The following is a 15,498-nucleotide window of genomic DNA, read 5'->3' as shown; positions in this document are numbered from 1 at the left end:
ACTATTCCTTTCAGGAGCCCAGCAGGGGAGGAAATAATTCAGTTTTCTTTCTAGACCTGCTCTATCAATGTGGGGCCTCTTGCTGCTGATACTATTTGCATTTTAAAACATCTGTTGTTAATATTTAAACATGTTAAGTGTCAGGTTTAGTATGCCCTTGAGATTCAGTGTAAAGTTTGTCCCCCAGTGAGTATATGGGTGCAAACATGTAGTTTCTTTGCCATCAATATAGGAAGTGTTTCTCATTGTTACTTTTTTATGTTTTCTTTTCAGTTTCGGGGTTTCCTGAGGCCTATTCTGTCCAAATGCTAATATTGCAAAATATTTTGAGAAGTTGCTAAGATGCTGCTAAACCTCATTTAGATTAATTACCAAGAGAATCATAATTCAAATAAAGGTATAAGAATAAACAAGGGTTTGTTTTAGGAATCATATCATGACCTTGCCTTGCAGAAGAATCTTCTTTTTCCAACAAATTTCTCTGTTATCATTGGTTATATGGTGATCATATCCAAGGAAGATGACCTCCTTCTCCTCCTCTATACTTATAGTTGGTAGCACATTAAGCCAGGAGTTTAGACTGCATTTTGCATTTTTATCACTGTGAAATTCAGCTGGTTCTATCCAGCTTGCACAAACCAGTAGCGCTGGCAGCAGGAGGTTCTGCCCACCCGCCGGGACATCATTACGTCCTGCTTTTGACCCTCTGCACATGCGCAGAAGAAGCATGCACGCTCACATTCCCAAAACGGTAGAGAAGGTAAGTGCATTTCACCACTGGTTTTTATCCACCTATCAAGTCTTTCCAAAGGACCTGAGATAGGCAGATATTGTTTGATGGTATTAAATGTATTATTGCATGATGTAAGCTGTTTCAACAAATTGACTGATGATGATTTTGTCAATGCTCCAGGTGATCAAATTGTGCTCCAGAAGTTTTGGGATTGCACCCAAAGTGCCTATTACTATAGGTACTCTCTTTGCTTTCTTTTGTAACAGTTGTTCTATTTCCATCTGCATATCTTTTAAGATCTCACCCTAAACCTAAGGTATTTTTTGTGGTTGTTAGTTGCGAAGTTGTGTCCAACTCATCGCGACCCCATGGACAATGTTCCTCCAGGCCTTTCTATCCTCTACCATCCTCTGGAGTCCATTTAAGCTCACGCTGACTGCTTCAGTGACTCCATCCAGCCACCTCGTTCTCTGTCGTCCCCTTCTTCTTTTGCCCTCAATCTTTCCCAGCATTAGGCTCTTCTCCAGTGAGTCCTTCCTTCTCATTAGGTGGCCAAAGTATTTCAGTTTCATCTTCAGGATCTGGTCTTCTAAAGAGCAGTCAGGGTCGATCTCCTCTAGGACTGACTTGTTTGTTCATCTTACTCCAAACAAAAAGCTGTCACCTCACCTTTCCTTAGAGAACTTATTAGAATATGCCCCTGTCATCAGTTTATGGCTATAATTCCAAGGAGACCTACCCCTAACTCTAACCCTAGTTTACTTTCATTGGCAAGTGGGATTTTCCAATTTATTTTGCTGTGATTCACAAGTCTGAAGCAATGGATTTCATAGTCGCTTTCTTTGAGAACCTCTAAGAATCTATCCCTGACATCACTTTTCAGCCCTGACATAAGGTAACCTAACCCTAAACCTTACCCTCAAACTAATTCAAACTATAGTTTAATTTTCATTTTCAATGGGATTCTTATATAATTTATTGTGGTCCAAAAACAAGTAAGAAAGAAAAAAATCTTTAAGAATCCCCTCCCCCCACATCAGTTTTTGACTCTGACTCCAAGGATACCTAAACTAATTAACCTAGTTTAATTTAATTGGCAATGGGATTTTCCCATGTATTCTGTGGTCCATGAACAAGTTTGAAGGAATAGATTTCATCATCGCTTTACTTAGAGAACCTCTAAAAATATATCACAGATGTCAGTGATATATTCTAGAGATTTAACCCAAACCCTAAACCTACTTTAATTTTCATTGGCAATGGGATTTTCCCATTTATTTTACTGTGGTCCAAAAATACATCTGAAAGATGTCACTTACGGTTTCCTTAGAAAATCTCTAAGAATCTATTACTGAAATCAGGGTTAGGTCTACTTGCTATGGATAGATTCTTAGCAGTTTTCTAAGAAAAGAGATGTTGATAGCTTTTCATTCAAAATAGTTTGGACCACAGTAAAATACATGGGAAAATCCCATTGCCAATGAAAATGAATCTAGGATTAGGACTATGGTTAGGTTTAGGGTGAAATCTAGTTGGGGTCATGGCCAAAAACTAATGGTAGGAAGATTCTTAGAGGTTTTCTAAGGAATGCCACGTTGACAGCTTTTCATTAGGAGTTGTTTGTGGACTACAATAAAATACATGTGAAAATCCCATTGCCAATGAAAATGAATGTAGGGTTAAGATTTGTGTTAAACTTAATTTTAATTGGCAATGGGATTTCCCCAGGTATTTTACTATGGTCCACAAACAAGTAAGAAAGAAAAATCTTTAAGAATCCTCCCCACATCAGTTTTTGACTCTGACTCCAAGGAGACCTACCCCTAACTCTTATCCTTATCCAATTTTCATTGGCAATGGATTTCATAGTCGCTTTCTTAGAGAACCTCTAAGAATCTGTCCCTGATACCAGTTTTCAGCCCAGATTCCAAGGAAACCTAACCCTAACGCTAACCCTAGTTTATTTCTCATTGACAATGGGATTTTTCCACCTATTTTACTATGGTCCACTAAAAAGTCCAAAGAAAAAACTGTCACCTCTACTTTATTAGTGAACTTCTAAGAATCTTTCCCTGACCCCAGTTTTCAGCCCAGACTATAAGGAGACATAACCCTAACCCTAACTCTTATCCTTATCCAATTTTCATTCATTTTCTCATGTATTTTATTGTGGTCTTTAAACAGGTCTGAACAAAAAGTTGTCATCCTTACTTTCTTTACAGGACCTTTTAGAGCAGGGGTCTCCAACCTTGGCCACTTTAAGACTTGTGGACTTCAACTCCCAGAATTCCCCAGCCAGCCATGGCCAGTGGCCAAAGTTGGAGACCCCTGTTTTAGAGTATATCCCAAACATCAATTTTGTGCACTGACTCCAAGGAGACTTAATCCTAGCCCAAACCTTAATTCTAACCATAGTTTAATTTTTATTGCCAATGAGATTTTCCTATGTATTTTCCCAATTTGTATTGTTTATGTCTGTGTGCTTGTTGATGGCTGTTTTGTATGAGTCAGAGTAGTAATAGTTGTCTGGACCATAGTTGTGTGAGTTTCAATATAATATATGTAAGTATGTACACCAGGCTGTCAAACTCACGGCCCAAGGGCTGGATGTGTCATGTGCTGGCCACGCCCATGCCTGATTTAGCGAAGGGGGAAAAGTTGTGATACATCAGATGACGACACTGTGATGATGCTATTTTGACACCCCTGATGTACACTATCAAGATCTACTAACAGAATTAATACTAATTCTACTAACAGACTTAATCAAACTCTACTCCTTTATTTCCTTTATTCCTGATTCTAAAAAAAATATTTTCCCTTCTTTTCTGTAATCAGTTAGCTGCCTAAGTTGTGTACCTGACAGTCAGACCACTGAAGAAGAACAATAAAGTCCTTTGATTTCGATATTCACAGGTAACATCGTGTGTGCACGAAATGAATCACTTTTCATTTGGTCCATGAAATACAATAAATAAATGTATTAGTCTAGCAAGACTCTTCATTGTTTTGACTATAAAACTGTTTATGGAAGAATGGAATGAAAAAACTGTCAACTCTAAAATCATGAACATTTCTTAAATTCCATTGTTTCTAGCCACGAGGAACAACAATGAACCTTACTATTGATTTAAAAGTTATTAGATGAATTTAGAGAAACCTTTTTATCACACACTCTTGTGATCCTTTTTTGATACAAGGATAATATTCCTAACCTTACAGGATTCTTGAATAGATTATAATACAGTAACATGAAACTCTTCAAATGTTTATTGTGTAGAAGTAATTATTAGGCTTAGATATCTGATTATGCTTTTCTAAGTCAAAGCATGTCTCACTACTTTGTGATGACTTATTTCACATTTCTGCAAAATTTCAGTTGTAAGTGCCACATTAAATGGAAAAAAAACCTCAGAAAATATACAGACTTTTTCCTGAACAAACAGCTTTAACAATACGTAGTACTGCTGGTATCTAAAATTAAATTTTAGTGTCAGCATTTTGTCTACTACGGTTAACTTGCACTTTCAGTATGTTACATATTTTTGTGGGTTGAAGAATTGAATTCCAACATTAGATAGGAAACGTAAAGGGCTCTGTAATAGATGATTTATTTACTCTAACATTTTATCTTTTCTCTGGGAACAAAGCACAATAAGCTTCTCCTTATTTTATTTCCACAATACAGTCCTGTCAGCTAGATTAATCTGAATAGTCCCCCAATAAGTTACATGAAGTGAACCTACATTTTTTTTTCTGTTGTTGCAAGTCCCTACAATTTTCAGAAGCTTATCATTGCCTCCTTCTTAGGGCTGAAATATTTACAGTTAAATCCAACTCCTTAACCAGGATGATTGACAGTAATTTAAAGACTGATATTCCCCAAATGCCTATTAATATCAGTAAAAATTAGTATTTATTTTATGCAAGCAATTTTGAATTAAGTATAAATTCACAAGAATCAGTGGTTAAAAGCTTCTACTGTACAGACCATGATTTCATATTCTTCCCCAGCTATTTGTTGGCGAAAACTATTAAATTGATTATTATATGATATTGGATAACCAGCCAGCTGTTTTAGCAATGAATATCACTGGACACCATTAATAAAAGAAAAAATCTGTAGAAAGATAGACAGCTCACCAATCTACATTCCATGATATTTGTTTGTTTGTTTGATCTTTATATCTGATTTTTATTAATTAGTTCAGGTTGCATACATAGCGCTTCCTCTATGAGAGAAAGAGGGACTGTCCCATATTATCCATTGAGCTTCCATGGCCATGGGTAGATAAGAACCAGCAAGTTGGCCGCAGCAACTTAGCCATGACGAGTTGTCCCATTCCGCATCTGGACTGCCCTGAACAGCACCACTTGGAATGGTGCTGAGGCTGGATCTGAAGTAGAGGCCTGGGTCTTGGCTTCAACACTAGCATCACCACTGTCACTCAGAAAGACTGCCTTGCACTGTTCCTCAAGATCGGGGTGAAATCCAGCAGGTTCTGACAGGTTTTGGAGAACTGGTAGCGGAAAGTTTGAGCAGTTCTGAGAACTAGTAGCAGAAATTTTGAGTAGTTCTGAGAACCAGCAAATACCACCTCTGACTGGTCCCAGAATGGGGTGAGAATGGAGATTTTGCAATATCCTTTGCCTGGAGTGGGGTGGGAATGGAGATTTTGCAGTAGCCTTCCCCTGCCATGCCCTCCAAGCCACACCCACAGAACTGGTAGTAAAAAAATTTGGAGTTCACACTGCCCAATTTATAATTGATCCTGTGGCCCAGTGTTTATCTCTAGGCAGTGTTGTCTTTTTGTTGGCAGGCCTATTGGCCTATCCAAGATTGTCCAGGTCACATGAGGCCTTTGTTTTAGAAGCAGCTTTAGAGAATGCTCTTCTATGGCCTCTGCAGACTCAGAAAACTGCATGAAAACATGTTCTACTCTTGTGCAACTTCTGGTGAATCAGGAGACCACACAAGAGTATACCCCATTCTTGCTTTGCCTCTGCAGCCTCCCAAAATGTGTGAGAATGGGACATGCTTTCGAGAATAGCTGTAGGGTGTTAGTGAATGCTGGAATGTATCCTAAAACATCATTGCATGTGTCGGGAAAAACCTAATTATTGAGCATAGCTGCACTAATAATTGAACAAACAGCACACCATAAAACATCTCACTTTGGATTCAGACAGAGTACAGGTAAATAAGTCTTCATTAAAAAACAAAGGTATACATTAAAAATGTTCTTCTTACACAAGGCACATTTGACACACATGGCGTAGGTTATGGAAGAATGTTTATCATTCTTGCAATAGAATCACAACTGAAACTCTCTTATTTTCTAGCCTTGCTCTGTCAGTGTTTTTTCATATAAAATTATTTGATAGGTATATTCATTAATATACTACTGTATTACCTGTATTTATAGTACGATTAAGCCTCATATACCATTATGTAGTGCTGTATTAGCAGCAGAAACAATTTGAAAGGTACATATGCTTTATCATTTGTGTTTATTGCAAGAGCACATGCTGAAAGCCACAAGAGTTGAAATTGTGGGAGAAGTGGAAGTCATGTGGGTTGTTTCAGGTATCTTTTTTTAAGTCAATAAATACATCTGCATCTGCACAGCTATACATAACAGCAAATTTTAAATTTTAAATGCTTGTGTGATTATATACAGTTGTGCAGATGATCTGGCCTTCACTGAAAAATGCCTTAAAAATATGACTGATTATCTGCTATCATGGTCAATGGAAAGGCAAATGAGGACAAACATTAATTTCCTGATAAAAGATCTCTGTCCACCCCCACTAAATTGAAGATGAAGAAAATGTTGTAGAACAGGTTCTATAGCTTTGAAAATGCTTCCAGAAGCCAGTGTCTTAATACAGATAAACTGATAAGCACAAATGTCGGTCACCTACAGAACTACTTTTGAAAGAAATGCCCATTTGGGTTCAGTTCCAAGTGGGGAGAAAGACACTGAAAACATGGAGACTGCTTGAAAAGATGGTTTAATGGTGGACAGGACCACATGATGTGAGGTCCTGGGTGAAAGAGCACATGGAGGGGGGAGAAAGGGAGAGAGAGAGAGAAAGGGAGAGAGAATTATACCCTCTGTTGGGCTTTGAATTTGAGCTTGTATTCTGATTGGTTGTCAGATTCCCATGGGGCCATGCAAGGGTAACATTTTAGGTTGTCTTTTGAGTCTCAGGCTTTGTTTGAGGCTTTGTTGAGCCTTGCTGGGTGATGCAAACTCCCCAGGTGCCATGTGGTGAGTTCTGTTTCTAGATGGGTACAGGGCTCATCCTAACTTTGCTGGATTTTGGGTGAGGGCATTTGCTTATGAATGGACCTAGCTATCTCCTTATTTCTTAAGTGCTGACATCGGCTGTGGGCTTTTGAGAGTGTGGGGGCTGTTAAGAGTGAGTCTACTTCCTGCCTAAAAACATGTTTCTCCATTTCTCATCCAGGTTGGTATAATATTCTGCCTTTTTAATATTTCTTAAAACATTTCATTCTTCTAGGAGAAGGGAGGGGTGCTAACTACACTACCATCAAAAAAAAAAGTCATATGAGGGTAATTATTGTATATATTAAGGGAGCGCTAACATTAGGATAACAAATTGGGGAAGCATCTCTTTGTCATGTGTATAAGCAAGAAAATATTGCCAGCCTCTTTTTTTTTCCTGTAAAAAAAAAACAAAACCAAAAAAACCCACACCACATTCCTAAGGGGTATGCATAAGAGCACCGGCGTGCCTACCGTTCCTGTCCTAGTGTTCCCTTTGATTGTATCAAATTTGTATAGTTATTTCTTGCTTATGCTTATATGTACTATTTTGACAAATAAATAAATAAATAAACTTTCTCCAAACTGAAATCTGCCTCAAATCAGAAAAATAACAGGACTTTCTTCAGTCAAGTTGGAACTGGAGTTGTGATATCTCTGGAAGAATGGAGTTGGTGAAGAAAATCTAATTTTCTTCCTCAGCCCTGAAAAAATATAACAGAAAAAAAAAATCCACCTCCTATTCTACATATGTGAAATTATCCTATTTGATTTATATTTCCTTCCTGCTAAATCTGGCCCATGCTCTTTAAAAAGGAAAAAAAGTCACCTTCAGCGAGCAAAAATATTGCTAAATTAAAATCTTTTGTGTTATTATTAAATGCATTCAATATTAAATAATTTTTACACAGCAGTAACATTATTATCACAATTTATTTTATTTTACATTCCTCTTCAAGGAGCCTCAAACTGAGGAAACGAAGATTGATTAAAAACAATATTCAATTAGAACAATTAATCAGTAATAGCTACTCAGAAAAAAGCCATCATAAGGAGAGAGAAAAGATTGTAGTGCAGAAATGATGAGAGAAGAATATACTTCCTCTTAGTTTCACTTTTCCCTTAACTCTCCTTCAATCTTATCATCGCTACATAGCCATTGACTTCAAGCTATACGCAATGCTAGCCAATGGCTACTGCTGTAGGCAAAATACTCTGGATTGAGAAAGACTGACTTGCAGCAGAGTGGCTTACTTTATTCTTTCACATGGTTGATATGAAAAGTTCTTCCAACCGTTCCCTTAGCAGGTTTTGTGTTGCACATCACTCCTGTCTAACAGGACATAAGTAGCCCTCGAGTTATGGCCACAATTGAGCCACAAATGTATGTTGCTAAGTGAGACATTTATTAAGTGAATTTTCCCCCACTTTACAATCTTACTTGCCACAGTTGTTAAGTGAATCATTGCAGTTTTAAGTTAGTAACATGGTTGTTAAGTGAATCTGATTTCCCCATTACTTTGCTTATCAGAAGGTTGTAAAAGATGATCAGAAAACCCTGGGACACCGCAACCGTCAGAAATATGACTCAGCTGCCAAGAATATGAATTTTGATCATGTGACCGTGAGGATGCTGCTGCAGTCGTAAGTGTGGAAAAACAGTCATAAGTCACTTTTCTCAGTGCCATTTTAACTTCAGTCATTAAACGAACTGCTATAATTTGAGGACTACCTGTTCTTTGAAGTGAAGCAGCAGGTATTGGATAACATTACATATGGTTGGGCACAAGGTATAGTTTGTCCTTCAGTATTTTTGCACTGGAAGTAGGTAGGCTAAGAATGTAGATTTTCATGAACAGACTGCATAGTGTTACTAGTTTAATTTATATTGTTGCATTTTTACTACTGAAATAACAAGGTCTCTCTGGTAGTTTCTGCTTCAGATGCCGGAGGCCTTGTGTACTTAGTTTTTAACTTAAGGGGTAGATAAGTTGAGCTGGCTGTGCTTTAAGCAACAACATATCTTGGACCAGCCCAGAGTGGGAGACAGGAAACCTGGTTGGGTATTAATACTGTCCAGTAATCAAGCTACTGTCAGATAAATTTAAATAAAGAACCCACTGAGATCTCTTGAGAATTATCTTCATTCCCTGTTCATACTGTTTACACCCACTTTCCTGTCATACCCAAAACTGAGAGACAGTAGTTGTGCTAATTAACCAGCAGCCCTCCTACTCATCAGTGACAAGTTTATCCTTGTAGAAGGGAAGAATTCAGCAGTGATAAATGTGCTTTTGTTTTGCAAGTCTGGCTTTCCCCAAGAGCAATTAAAAATGTTACAGGCCTAGAAGAATAATTTTATTTAAGTAACATTCCTTCATTAATAAGGTGTGTGTTATTTTAGAGACGATCTTTTTTTTAATCTTGGTAAAAAGAGAAAGAGAAGTATCTGAGAGAGTAAAACAACTCCAATATATGTGTAATCATATAAATAGCAAGTATTTGTCTATGCAGCTAGGCCAATGAAAGATCTACAGCTGCTCATCCGATTGGCAAATGTTTTGTTTGAAAACACATGACAACTATTCCTGTAGTATTTAATTTAAGAACTGTTGCTATGGGGCTTGGCCTTCAAATCCTTCTAGCTCTTGACTGTGTGCTTTTATGACATCAGAGAGGCCAGGCCAATGGTAGAAGAAAAAGACAGGGTCATCCGTGGCTTCCTAGAATTTCTATAGACAGTCTGTGCATGAGAGAGAGAGAGAGAGAGAGAGAGAGAGAGAGAGAGAGAGGGAGGGAGGGAGGGAGGGAGAGGGAGAGGGAGACATGGAGATAGAGTCAGGGCAAGGAAAAGGCTCCAGGCTGAGATTTTTTTCTTCTTTTTAACAGCACAACAAAAGGTACTATTACCTGAACTTACATTAAGATACAGCACTTACCCAGCATTGATTTCCTACTGCACACTGATTGGCATTTAATATTTATTTACAGATATTCAAGCTAAAAGTAAAGGCATAGCATTAGGAACTCGCTGAACATCCAAACTTGACTATTGCCTCACTATATTTCAAAGGACATCCAATACCTTAAAATATTTCCCAAACATTTCAAGCCCTTTATTTGCAGCCTGCCTTCTTCCAGACTCTAGATTATCTTCCCTCCCTCCTCATACACACACACCCATCCATCCTTAAGGACATTTTAACAAGCCAAAAGAAAAGGTCAGATGGTGGCAAGAAAGGCAGACCCCTTTCTTCCAAATGTCTGTGCTCCTTCCAGAAAAGTGTCTGGCCATTTCAGAAGCATTGTGGGCTATTAATGTAAAATTTCCATAACAAGGAGATACTTGCCAGAGTCATTAAATCCTCTCCAGCATTAACTCTCCCTGAGCCAAACCCAGTCTTAAATCAATAGAATCATAAAGATGGAAAGAGCTGCAGGAAATCATCCAGCCCAAGTTCCATAACAATATTGTTCATTGTATTTAACTTCTGACAAGTTGACAGTCCACTTCTAGCCAACAAGGCCAGAAACAAGAGGTATCTCAGAGAATGGGGTGGAGGTCTGCTATATCAGCAAAATAGGAACTCGGGTAAAGTTATGGATTGGCTGGAGTACCCAGAATAGTTCACCTGATTATTCCATAGAGACGAATTCCACATTGGCCAATTAAACTGATGACTTCTAGATTCAAAATAGATGAAAAAAATTCCATTCTTCCCATAATGTACCATTGCTGCTACGATTTGTAGCGAAGCTTTCTCATTTAGATGGCTCTGAAAAGAAGTGAAAAATATATGGGAAAGACAGAATTGCTTCCAGATAGATGGCTTTTAGACATTTTAAAGCTACTTCCTTTCCTGGATTGGTCCTGAATTTGTATGGAAGCAAAATGTTGGAAGGACTAGAAGCAAAACAAAGGAAGATTACAAATGGAAGTCATTTGGAGCCTGGTGAAATGTTTTGAATCAGTACAGGAATTGCTCCCCCCAATACACACACACACCCCTCATCTATCAGTGATGAATACTACACTACACGTGCCTAAAAATGATGGGAAGTAATTGGAATGTTAAAGGTGAGAAAGATGCAAGGAACAGAGAAGGACTGTTGAATTCAGGTGACTTCTCTGGATATCAGTGCTTGGCAGAACAGAAGGACCATTGCCGGTTTCAGCAGGATTCTTCTTATGGTAGCCTTCCCCAAATTGGATCTTTCTAGATAGCTTGATCCCTTCCTTCTGCAGTCAAGAGAAAAATTAGAGGAGGAACTGCTGTTTGTCCTTGGAAGAAAGGCAGGATATAAATCCAACAAATAAAGGAACAAAATCCTGCTTGTGCAGGAGGCTAGAAAATAGTCTTATAACATTAAGTTAATTTATTCTGTCTCTAACTTCTGCTTGTCATACATTTTTTATGTTTTGAATCTTTTTGCAGCAACGTCTCATACTCTGTCCAAATTTGCAAGAGGACCTAGCGGCAATATCATCCCAATCATTTTAATTTTGTTTTCAGCTTCACAGTTTTGCCATTTGAAAGCTTGATGAAACAACTGTCTCATTTTTGTACTTAGGATGATCAGACTTTTTTAAAAAATCTCATAATCAGACTTTAGAATATTACTTTGAACTTACTGTAGTAAGAATTTGCATCTGAGTCCTTAAAAATGTGTATCTGATATGATAAAACAAAACATAACCTCAGCTATGGATATTTGTCATTTGGTTATCTCAGCTGTCTAACTTTGTGGTCTGACATTAAGACAGCTTCCTATTGCTCTGGGATGTTGTTCAGAAAAATAGGGGCTTGCAACATTAGTAAGTTTGTTTGCAAAATATAATTCCAATTTCTCATCAGGATCCAAAAGCTGCAAAATATTAGAAAAGGTGTTAAGGTACTAAAGTACTTATTTAGAGGGGAGAACAGATATCCTTTATATATTTTCTTATTTTTTTTCTATCTGTTTGCACTTCTTTTTCTATATTTTGCTTATAAAGACTTATATTTGTAAAAGACCAAAAGCTGCATGAAGTCTTTCCCCAAAATCAAGGCCCAACCCAGTGGTGGGTTTCAAATTTTTTTACTACTGGTTCTGTGGGTGTGGCTTGGTGGGCGTGGCATGGCTTGGTGGGCATGGCAGGGGAAGGATACTTTAAAATCTCCATTCCCTTCCCAATCCAGGGGAAGGGTACTGTAAAATCCCCATTTCCTACCAATCAGCTGGGACTCAGGAGGCAGAGAATAGATGGGGGCGGGGCCAGTTAGAATTTTAACTACCGGTTCTCCGAAAGACTCAATCTTTCTGCTACCAGTTCTCCAGAACTGGTCAGAACCTGCTGAAACCCACCTCTGGCCCAACCACATTTTTGTTTTGTTCATATTTCTCATGATTAGCACTAACACAGATGCACTATGTAGTATGTTTCTATTATCAGGGGAAACTACTGTAGAAAATCAGGCAACAAAGTTTTAATTGCCACTACTCCAAAGTGTTGTAACTCTCATTTGACCGTAGGCTTTTCCTTCTGCCTATCAAAACTTGGATTAAAAGTTTAGGAAGGAAATTCTATCTCCAGCTTTTAGGAATGTAGTAGCCTGGTTCCAGCAACATTTTACAATAACATTTCTTGAGGAGGAACTAGAATTAATTTATAATAGCTAATATAATAGCTTATAATAGCTATTTTGTTTTAAAGGTGAATATAGCAACTAATCACCAAATATGCTCAGACTTTTTCAAGCTGTATTGAGTAGAAGAGTTGTAGAAGAAACGCCATGTTGTAAGTAGTTTTGCAAGCTAGAGAAGACCTTTAGATATAATATATGTCTGAGCCACCAAGACCACAAGTGAACTACAAGTATCCATTAACTCTGAAAGGTGAGAGGAAAAGTCTGACTTTTACATTCTGGAGGAGCACAGACATATATTCCTTTCCCAGCATTAAAGCTTTTTCCAGAGACCTGAGTCTTTGCACAATTTCCATAATATATTAGGTTAAAATGTGATTGGCCAGTTTGTGACTCGGTGTATCTTGCAAGTCACAAAATGACAAATAGGAGTAAGTTATTGTACCTTGGCAATGTAGGCTCTGTGCTCTCTACCATGGACATACTAAAGAGGTATTCTCCTTCAATAATGGAAAAGAACATTGCAAATCCAAGAACTCAAATTAAATCCATATCATCTCCAAGCAAGGCATGAGGGAAAATTCTCTGTCTGAAATCCAGGAGAACTGCTGTCATTCAATGTGCAAATGAGAACTTACGGTTCCTGGTCAATGTTTAGCCTAAGGCAACCTTATATGTGTAGAGTATTTTGCATTACTTACTGAATATTGTCATTAAAACATGTTTATATCCTGTTGTGGTTGTTTTCCTAGTACTCCCAGCAACCTTCAAGTCTTACTCCCCCCACCACTTAGTTTCAGAAGCCTCCCAGACTATTCACAATTCCACTTCTGTTACTGTAGTGTGAGAAAGGATGAATACCTTCCCATATTTCTTAAACCTGTCGACCACTCTCAGACCTTGCCATATCTTCCCCATATAGGGCCAAATCTAGATTGCAAAGAAACATTTTCTTTTGAGGGGGGTGGGAATGTAAATAAGATAACAGTCAAAAGCTTTATTTTTTTTCTTCCAGCTTGTTCTGGTTTTTGTGTGGGTGGCTCATGTGAGCCAAAATGTTATGGGGTAAATGTTTTGTGAGCACAGAACAGAGTGTCCTTTATAAATTAAAATTTAAATATTTGCATTTTAACTGTATTGTCAAGGGTAAAGGAGAAAAACTACCTAACCTGCTTACAGAAAGCCATGTTGTCCGTGAGGAAATGGGAATACAGTTACAGTTTATAGAAATATAAATTTTATTTACAATAAAGTGGAAATGCAATTGGTATTTGAAAATAGTTTTTCAGATGTAGGAGGGATGAAGTCAACCATTTGCAATGTGAATGTTTATACAGTCCCTGTGTTTTATCTTCTGTTGCTTAGAAACATATTTCACTGACTGTATGACAAAAAGGTGAAACAAAGGTGGATTTTACTCCAGCAGAACCAGCATAGTATCATGGTTCGCATGCTGGAATATTTAGTTACGTGCTGTGTTTTTAAATCTCCCTTCATCCAAGGCTCCGGAGTACTCTAAAAACAGCATACACAGAATGCTAAAACCCAAAACCTACACAGAACAAAAATTCCAAAAAAGCCAGACACATAATATTGCAAATTGAGAAATGGCAGATGATTATAAAATGCTGCAAGACAATGGAAGCAATACACTGGGGTTGTTGTTTTTAACATTTGTCCCACACAATTGGAAATTCTGCTTGCTCTGCCCTGTGCTTGCCTAGTTCTTGCAGTGAGGCTTATCGATGTGCCACATGACAAGGACTTTTGTTTTTCTTCTGGCTTGTCGCATACTCTGATGCTAATTAGAACTGAGAAGCATGACAACCCAAGGTCACTCAACTGGTTTCTGTGCCTAAGGAGGACTAGAACCTGGGTCCCCTCAATCCCCGTCTAGCATCCTAACCACTCCACGACACTGACTTTCTTGACTGAAGCAACATCAACCTTCAAAATAACCGAGTAGAAAACTGCATCACAATTGGGTGCCAAAAGAATTATATTTTCTGCATATAGTCATATATCTGGAGGATATTCCTGCAAGAGTACGCGATTGAAGAAAAGACCTTGACTATAAAAAGTTGAGCTGAGTTTCATTTCTTGTGACATGTTTTCCTGACAAAAAGCCTCTATCCAGACTGCTTTTATAACTTTCTGGCTTAGTCTGGAGTCCTGAGTTTTCATGATGCTCTCTCATTCAAGTGCATGTAGTCCTCGACTTACAACCCTTCATTTAGCAGCCATTCAAAGTTACAATGGCACTGAAAAAAGGGACTTACAACTCATCTTCACATTTAACAACTGTTGCCGCATCCCCACAGTCACATGATCCAAATTTGGGCCCTTGGCAACCAGCATGTATTTACCATCTAATGATAGTTAGAACCATCTGTATTTCCTTGAACTCTTTGCAAGAAGAACAAGGGATAAAGACAAATGGCTAGGGATGCTGGGATTAGACCAGTGTTTCTCAACCTCAGCAACTTTCAGAAATTTATCTGGACTTTAACTCCCAGATTCCCCAGTCAGTCTGCTCCCTTCTGCAATATAACATAAGCTAAAAAATAAAAATTCCCCACCTGTGACAGTTTGGGCTGACAGATTGTAACTGATCCAAAGATTTGAACTCAGGAAATGGTGAACAATGTTGCGGTGTGTGTGAAACATGGAATGAACGGTGGGCATTTATATCTCTTCCCCACTTTTCTAAAGCTATATCAAAGAATGAAAATTGCTTTGTGCTGAACTTCTTTGAATTTGCAGATCTCTTTCTGGCTTCATCTTCATTGTGATTGCTTTGGTTTTCTCAAGATTTCAACATTTTAGATATCGTAAAGATAGAAAT

The 15,498-nt window shown here is 38.0% G+C and overlaps 1 long non-coding RNA gene across 1 annotated transcript; it reads left to right on the top strand.

Annotated features, from left to right (window-relative positions):
• Positions 1–279: 279 nt before the first annotated feature.
• Positions 280–13,412, top strand: LOC131189172 (uncharacterized). Its single transcript, XR_009152938.1, has 4 exons — positions 280–760; positions 3,572–3,649; positions 8,558–8,670; positions 11,463–13,412. It is a non-coding gene; the product is annotated as an uncharacterized LOC131189172 (long non-coding RNA).
• Positions 13,413–15,498: the final 2,086 nt, after the last annotated feature.

This window comes from Ahaetulla prasina, chromosome 1, assembly GCF_028640845.1.
Source record: "Ahaetulla prasina isolate Xishuangbanna chromosome 1, ASM2864084v1, whole genome shotgun sequence".
Lineage (NCBI taxonomy): Eukaryota > Metazoa > Chordata > Lepidosauria > Squamata > Colubridae > Ahaetulla > Ahaetulla prasina.
Note: the sequence above shows the minus strand (reverse complement) of the source record. Positions and strands in the feature narration are given on the sequence as shown.